The following is an 8,564-nucleotide window of genomic DNA, read 5'->3' on the forward strand; positions in this document are numbered from 1 at the left end:
TTTTGTTAGATTAAACAAGACCGAAGAAACTGTGGCCCTCAAGGCACCACCAAAAAGAAATGTAGACATTGTTTCCCCTCACAGGAGCAATACTGCACCAATGCGCACTTTTCTATTCTTGATTGTATTGTATTGCCCGAATAAGGCCGGGTGAATAAACGAAACAAGCACAGTATTCACGCAAACGTGCATACTTTACGCTCATCTCCCTTTTTTTCCCTAACTCAAGGACACTAGTGTACATAGTGGAACAGTAGCAACACAGAATAATCTCAATAAACAACATATTCATTCTCCATTAAGAAAACAACTTCATTAAGCTACAACTAACCATGTATAATTTAAGGAATAAAGGATCATTTACAGATGGCAAACAAACATCCACAGTAGTTAGTAGTATGGAATGTATGAACGCAGCCTCGTAAGGCTTACGGGGGTTGCCGGAGCCTATCCTAGCTGACTTTGGTCAGCCTGATCACCAGTCAGCCGTAGGGTAGACAGAGAGACAAATGACCATGCACACTGAGAATCATACAGCCAACAGCGGGAACCGAGCCCACATTTGTCAGGCGAGTGAACCTCTACACTAGCAAGTGGCTTCATGCCTGCATAGTGCATCGTAATCAATATAAATAGCATCACAAGTTGTTAAACAGACTAACAAACAATGTCACATGACATCCCCACATTTGACAATCTGGAAGCAGTATTCAATACAACCTTTTGAAATTCCAAACTATATTATTTTTTGACAATATGTTTGAATTTTGCAAGGTGCTGAGTCCTAGTAGCAAGTGGAAGACCAGGGAGTGGTTTCCACTTACAAATTTCAGCATGGAATTTGCCATTTTTATGAACTTAAAACAATAGTACTAATTATTAACAGCAGAAAATAATCGCAAAGAAGGGAATTTACAATAAGTGAAGTCTCGATAAATGAGGGAAGACTGCAGCAAGTTCTGTGAAGAGTTTCAATGACTTTCTCACTAGTACGAAGTCCTTCCTTGAGAACGCGAGACATCGTTGCACAGGAATAACTTTCATTAACCACACAAACACTGAAGTCCCTGAGAGGAATGTCCTCATTGGCAACCCCCTCGTCCACCTGTGTGTCCAACCACTGCATTAATAGATCCCACGTTAAACTGTGCTCGATGTATGTTGACTCCCATTTAACATAAGTCTGAATGTGATTAGTTGACTCTGAACGCAGCCCCAACACTAATTATAATATCTGCTTTATTAGGTTTTCATTGTACGTATTAGAATAACCTGTCATTTGAACAGCGGTGTCTAGCTTTTATCTATCCACTCTCTGTAGTTTAGTGGCAGAGAAACTAGCTCACCTGCAAGGCTGTACCCACAAACAATATGAATGATGTGCGGGCCAAGCAAGCATTTTATTAAATTACACATTTCGGCCCCACGTCAGCGTGTGCCTCTTTGATTCATTCCCTTTAATGACTTTGCTGATGTAGACTGTCATGCTGTAATGAAAAGGTAAAGACAAGCAAGCGGCTGTGCCGTAAATAAGTCTTGGGTGCATGACGAATAATGACAGGAGTTTAATGTCCAATTAGATTAAAAGGCTCTCTGACACAAACGCGGGATGCTGAGTGCACTGCTCAATGAGCCCGCACAAGACATTGATTAACGCTAAACAGATCTATTATTCCCACGCAAGGTAGTGAACAAAAGCTCTACCTGTCACAACGCCGCACGTCGTAAAGCGCCATTCGATGTGTTCGCGTGGCCCTATGAGTCTGATAAAAGATAAACAGTTTAAGAGTGAGGTTAGCCATTTGTTTTGTGGACTGTCTATACGAAATGGAAACAAAAAAAAGTTGAACACAACTGCTCCCATGGCAAATGATGAAAACGACTATGAATTAGTTCCAAAAAACTCAATAGCCTTTAGACGTTAACCAAGCAAAAAACTAAATGAGATGACTTTCATTCCATGCACTTTAGATGGCGTGGGCAAATATTGATATATATCGTCAAAGTACCGTTGTCCATCTGTCAAGGGTACTTGCTTTTAATTTTGGGTTCATTAAGATGGAGCCCTGGAATGTCTCTAATATGCATTGAAAAGGAATTCCTGTTATTTGCTTCAAAATACATAAAATATAGATGAAAAGAGGTGCTAAAAATGTGCCAAATCTTTCAGTTATAGCAAGAAATTGTTTTATTTATGCTAACCTGCCCTATCACTTTAAAAGTCAAAGTATTGGTCGACGTAAAGTGGCGGACAGTTTGTTGGAATTTTATGGAAATTTTCAACAACATATTGAAGTAAAGCCCCTTGTCAAAAAATTTCCCAGAATGCTTAGACCATCATGCAACCATGATAAGGATGTTTCTTTACGAATATATTTTGTTTATTCCAATCAGTGGGAAAATAAGCAGGCCTTGTCACATGTCCATTATTTATGCATTGAGGGAATATTGTTTTCCCTTCGGTTGTGTGGGCAAATGCAAAATGACACTTGAACCCTAACCGAGGTTGCATACACAATGATACACGGAGGATGACACGTGCTCATTAAAGACACAGGCAGTGAGAGGGTATGCATGTTTTGGAGACTTGTTCTGTTCGCAAATAGCACACTAGGACTCAGTTCGGTAGCCAGTAAAGGAATTTAAATGTTCATTATAGTACAAAAAAACATGATAATTTGTGTCATCACGACAACAAAATGCACCCAAGACTTTTTACGTACTTGCAGGTTATTTTGCATCACAAGATGAATTGGAAACACAAGAATTTGAGTGTGGAAGCCTGTTCTGTCACTACAGGAATGAATAATATGCTTAATGCAAGAGTGAATGTATTTGATAGACATACACACCCACATTAAGGTGACTAATATATATAAATTCTAAACAATACTACTATTTTATCTCCTTGGTCAAAATGCATTTACTTCTATAGCTATTAGCCAATTTCTCCAACTTTCTTTCAATGTGTTTCAAGTGTTGCTGCATATTTCCACGTAACAATTACAGCAGAGAGCAAATTTGAGGGGATTCTATGTTGCACACAAATAGAAAAAAAACGGTGTCTAATTCACAGTGTGGAGAATTAGTCGTGAAAGTTGCACGGCTCCAAAGGCAGAAATATATTTATATATATGTTTTTTTTTCAACTTAATTAACTAGGTGAGCCTAGGGGGGCTACAAAAATGCTCCCCAAGCAACAGCAGCGAGCCAGAACGACCCCCGGCTACATCAGACCTGCTTACTGATACAGAAAATATGATTGCTTTTCATATTTCCTACATGATTATATTTTTCCATTTCCCTCTTGGGAGTCAGTCACGCCGACATATTACAATAGGTAGCGTTTCAAAAATCTAAAGGTCAAAAAAGCAGAAAATATAAGGCAAATGGATGTTAACCGACTAAATGAATGTTAAAAAATATTTATTTATACATTCATCATCCATGTCGCTAATTTTCACAAGGTTTCACTGTGTACTATGCATTCTACACATAGTTAACTGGCATATACATTTCGTATAATCAATATTCACACACAGGACAAATCCTTTTAACATTTACCAAAATTGCCATACACCCTACACTCAGAAAATGCAGACAAATACACCTCTCAATTCAGTCACAGTCTGCAGAAGACTTCCTTCGTGTGGTTCCAGTTTTAACCAACTCTACAATGTCTTTTTTAGTGTCTGAATGTGTTTTTGCTACTGCAACCAAGATGGCGCCACTCAAGTGGCAGCCAGTATCGGTAGTTCATCTTCCTTGATTTGTGTTTTTGCTGCTTTTCTGTCTTTTTTTTTTTATTGAATTTTGGTATTTAGTTTTTTTTTTTACTGAGGTCTACAATGTTTTGTCTGTCTTACTACTGCAACCAAGAAATTTCCCAAATGCAGGATGAAATAAAGTTCTAACCTAACTGCAAAACTCTACTAAAACCCTCAACCAAAAACATCTTCACCCAAAAACACACACACCAAGAGATGCCGTATGCACCACAAAAATGGCGAATCAATATGGCGCATTTCACCTATAGTAGTCTGGAACAGTAATTCACTGAATGAAAACAGATAAAATACCAGACTGCAGAAGAAGAAATAGTACATTAAAAAAATTGAAGTAAATGCATGAAGTTTGCTATTCAAAAAAGTCTTAGCCACTGACGTAATTGGAAAATATACTACTGTACCTAGATCCACTAATGAGACCAATTACTTGAGGCAAAATCACAGAAGACAAGCTTTTTGGCCACATAACTAACAGGAAGCCTGTTGCCCTTTTCACCTGTGTGCGTGTGTGTGTGAGCGTGATCTACGCCGTCATCTCCTTGTTAGGGTGACAGTAGAGGATAACAATCAGCAGAAGACAAATGATGTGCTTGCCGATGCCCTGCTGTCACCCCTGACCCCCTGTGCACACCCCCTGTCTACCTGATGATGTCTGTCTGGCATGTAACAAGAGCTCCATGTATACTGTCCAAATGCATATCTATCATGCATGCCCAGGAGGCAGACACACAAACTTCTATTGCCTTATAACAAATGTCTTGCTTGTTGTTTTTTGAAATGAAAATCATGTCATGGAAGGTCCATAAAAATAAGGATATGGACAACATTTTTCGGGTTGGAGGGCGATATCGAGTTATAATCTCTGTGGAATTGTCTGTTCTCGTGGAATTTGTTCTGAATTGTTATTTGTCTAATGGCTGCACGGAGTTTTATAAGTATAACATGCTGTGGAAAACATCCCTCCCGATGCATCTAGGCTGCAAACCTGGGCTTTTAATCTCGTGACTTGAAATATTTAGGAAGAATTCCATGATGAGGATGTTCTCTACATTTTTCAGCCAGAATTATTGGAGAAAAATGATACAAAATGTCTGAAAATCAACCCAACTGGAAGCATGGTTGTTCAGTGGTTTCCACATCCACAGCCCCATTGGCAGGTGGTATACCAACTACTATTTTCTCAGGTTCAGACACATGATGGGTGTCCTCTAGGTAGTGTCCTCCCATATAGAGATTTGCTTAAAAAAAGGGTGTTGGGTTGGGGGTGCAGCGCTGTTAATGACCATCTGTTCAGAGTGCACTATTTTTAATGAAGATGGATGCCAGGGGGTAACTGACCAGGGGGCTCTTGGCTGGGGTTAATGACAGATTCAAGTCCATCTACTATATGTCATCGTAAACCTTTTTTCAAAGTTACGAGTTATAAAAACATCCCTAAATTTTACATTTTACTGACAATTGAGTAGGGTTTTATACCAAACTATTGTACGGACTGTAATTCCATGTTTTATAGTTATTTGAAACACTGCACTTGTCGCTTTCATAGTACATGCCTTGAGCAAGATTTATTTGCATTCAAAGTCATTCATTCATCAAAATATTTTCTTAACCGCTTTATCCTCACTAGGATCGCGGGAGGTCTGGCGAAAATCTAGAGAAAATTCATGCGAGAATGTTTTGGCTCTATAAAGTACTAAATGAAATTTAAAAAAAAATATCTCTTAAGTGACATTTTAAAGAATATTTGTTCAGATAAGCTTCAGCTGTTGAGATCTTGACATTTGAGGCTGTAACTAGAATGTTCAGTACCTTGCTGTTAAAGTCAATTTCATTTCATAGACTGCCTTCCCTTCTCAAGAAACGCTGTGCTTCCACCCTCACTTCCGTCTTAATGCTCCAATGTTAATGGCACTCAAGAAGCAGTTGTGTGAGCGAGAATCATTTGCAACACAAGGCTTTGATTGTGCGCTAAAATTAAAAAGGAGCCCTGTGGCCATGGCGATAAGCTCCAAACAGGCAGTGCCGCTTCTTTTTTTTTTACTGAGATTCATCCTCTTCAGAAACACTGCAATACTGGGGAGACTTATATAAAGCAGCAAAGCCCGTAGAGGACATCACCTTTAACGTAATGTTTGTCAGGGACATCTGCGTCGGAGTGATGGATAGAGATGGAGGACGCTCAGAAGAACATCTCCCTCACACTTGTCTTCATCTTGTGACAGACAGAATGGGAGGTAGTAGATGCATGGAAGGGAGCTATTTTTTTTTTTTTTGGTCTGGTTTCCAAAGTATATTATGTAAACTTTTACGTTTGGCAGCCAGATTTGTCTGCCAAACAAGTTAGTGCTCAAAGAAAGATTGCATTATCTTTTAGATCATAGAGTGGGGAAAAATTTACAGTTTTAATCGTATTAATTGTATTTCTGTATTGTGCTTTATATGTACTATTCTCTGCCCGACTATTTTCCGAGCAATCCATCTTAACCCACTCAAATACCACAGAATAATGATCATGAATCATTTTTACAGATATCATATAATCTAGTCTTTCTTGAACACAATGTAGGAAAAAATACTCAAATTAAACATGATTATTGGACCATTTTCCGATAAAATACCTTAAACACTTCACGCTGCTAGGTTGTCACACTTTCAAATTGTACATTTCCTTACCTTAAATGTCAAGGAAGATAAATTGCCAAATTATGAACAAATATCAGGAGCTTCACAGTTACTAATTTCTGGTTGACTAGTTTTAATTGCGAGGACATTTTAGTCTTCAGCACATGCCACGAGATTGAACGATTTTGTTGACTATTCCTAACTGTGAAGCTCAAACTAAGCATATTGGAATGTGAGTAGACTGTAAAATAGTACTGTACTCACCTCTACTGTGGAATCGTTATGAAGACGAATGACGCCAAGACGCTGACATCTTCCACACTTAGTGAGGCCTTCCTGATAGGATTGACTCAGCTCTCTCTGACCTTGCGTTATTAGCAGATCAAAAGTAGATTAATTAATCACGGTTGTGCACTCAGAGTCCATGTGTGTGTATGTATTACCTTAAGTGAACGTTGCAGTATAACTTCAAGAGAAATCATCCCTTCCTGACACCTAGAATGGATGCTACAGCACCTCCGGGAGTGCAGATACTGTTTCCTAAATGGATCCTGTGAGTGGTGGAGAGTCTATTAGTGCATTTTATCCACTGCTGAGCTTTCAACTGCACGTTTATGAATCATCTGCCTCAAATTTTACCCGTGACATATTGTAGTTTTATGTGGGAGAGGCAAGAAAAGGTGAAGAGAAGGAGAGGAGGGGGGGAAAAGGACACTAGAATTGTCTAGTAGTTGCAGGAGTACATCCACCAAGGCACTGCTGCGGGCGTTTGGATGTTGACTAGAAGAGCAAACATGTGATATTATTCTTCCCGCAGCTTCTGAAGCTATTCCCTCCTGTTACACTCTGACATTTGAAAACACAACAATCGGTTAGGAAGGCAGAGGCGAGCCAAGAAATGCTTTCCTGTTGGAATACAAAGACGATTGGGCTGTCATACAAATATGTCGACTTGATTCGTCTGCATGGATGCATGCTTTTTTGGATCTGAAATGTATACACTAGCCACAATTTAAAGTGCACAAGCATCACTTTTTTGAATTATGGGTTTTTATTACTCTCTGTGAAGTATGAACTCATGTTTCTAATTTTGTTTCTAAATATGTGCTCAGTTCGCACATATTTTGACATGTAAAATGGTGTTAAATACATTGCGAAAACAATACTGTCCTGTGAAAAGCTGTTCAAAAAGCTATTGTTTTCTTTAGTTGACTATCATTTGTATTGCATTGAATGAGGTATGCTCAAACATTTAGCCTGCATACACACACACACACACACACACACACACACACACACACAAACCATAACCAGGGCCATCAATCTCTTTTATGACTCAACTATGCACAAATGTTCTCAAAGTTCACTTACAGTTTTTGTTTGAATGTGCAGTAGTACATACAATGCAGAGCAATTGTATACCAGAACTACAATGCATTCATTTTCTAAACCGGTTATCCTGACAATGGTTACAGAGGGTGCTGGAGCCCATCCCAGGGTGGGAAGGAGGGGGGCAACAATGCACACTCACTCATACCTAGGGGCAATTTAGAGTGTCCAACCAGCCTACCATCAATGTTTCCACTATTTTTTCATATGTCTGGCTATCCTGACAACGTCCCTAAGCACAATGAGGACCACCTTGAGCAGCATCAGAAGTGCTCCTACCGGCCATCACCAGGTTTATTTCTACTACCCATACATGATCTAGACATAATAACATTTAATTATACATATCCACACATAAAACATCTTCATCAATGTCACTACAATTTGCACAAATTAGATTTTACCTTGTTTCTCACGTCTGTCCTTCTCATTTCTTATTTTCATTCAAACGACTTTTCTGCCGACTTTAGTACAGGTAGCTTTAGCCACGTGTACTAGTACTGTTACTGCCGTCATCGGCTGTATACCATAATTTCACCGAATCCACGGTGAAATCATAGAACTACGATATGTAGCAAAATGTTAATGCATGCCTTTTTCTAGGAATAGCAGGCCAAAGTGAAATACTACATCATCAGGCGACTGTGTAGAAATAGTTAACGTTTTTATACTTTCTGCAAACAATTCACGTAGCAGCAACCCCGCTGCTGGGCTAATAGCACCTCTTGCAGGCGAAAGAGTAGACCGTCCTCATAATTAAGTCCA

At 39.1% G+C, this 8,564-nt stretch overlaps 1 protein-coding gene across 1 annotated transcript in view; it reads right to left on the reverse strand.

The window, feature by feature from the left end:
- unc5cb (unc-5 netrin receptor Cb) overlaps positions 1–8,365 on the reverse strand; it is a 137,849-nt gene extending 129,484 nt beyond the window's left edge. Inside the window, exons 1-3 of the mRNA XM_077738157.1 lie at positions 8,204–8,365; positions 6,854–6,961; positions 6,675–6,775 (exon numbers count right to left, since the gene is read on the reverse strand). The gene's annotated coding sequence lies outside the window, so the exon portion shown is untranslated. The remainder of the gene's footprint in view (positions 1–6,674; positions 6,776–6,853; positions 6,962–8,203) is intronic.
- Between the last annotated feature and the right edge of the window lie 199 nt (positions 8,366–8,564).

This window comes from Stigmatopora nigra, chromosome 17 (genome assembly GCF_051989575.1).
Source record: "Stigmatopora nigra isolate UIUO_SnigA chromosome 17, RoL_Snig_1.1, whole genome shotgun sequence".
Classification (NCBI taxonomy): domain Eukaryota; kingdom Metazoa; phylum Chordata; class Actinopteri; order Syngnathiformes; family Syngnathidae; genus Stigmatopora; species Stigmatopora nigra.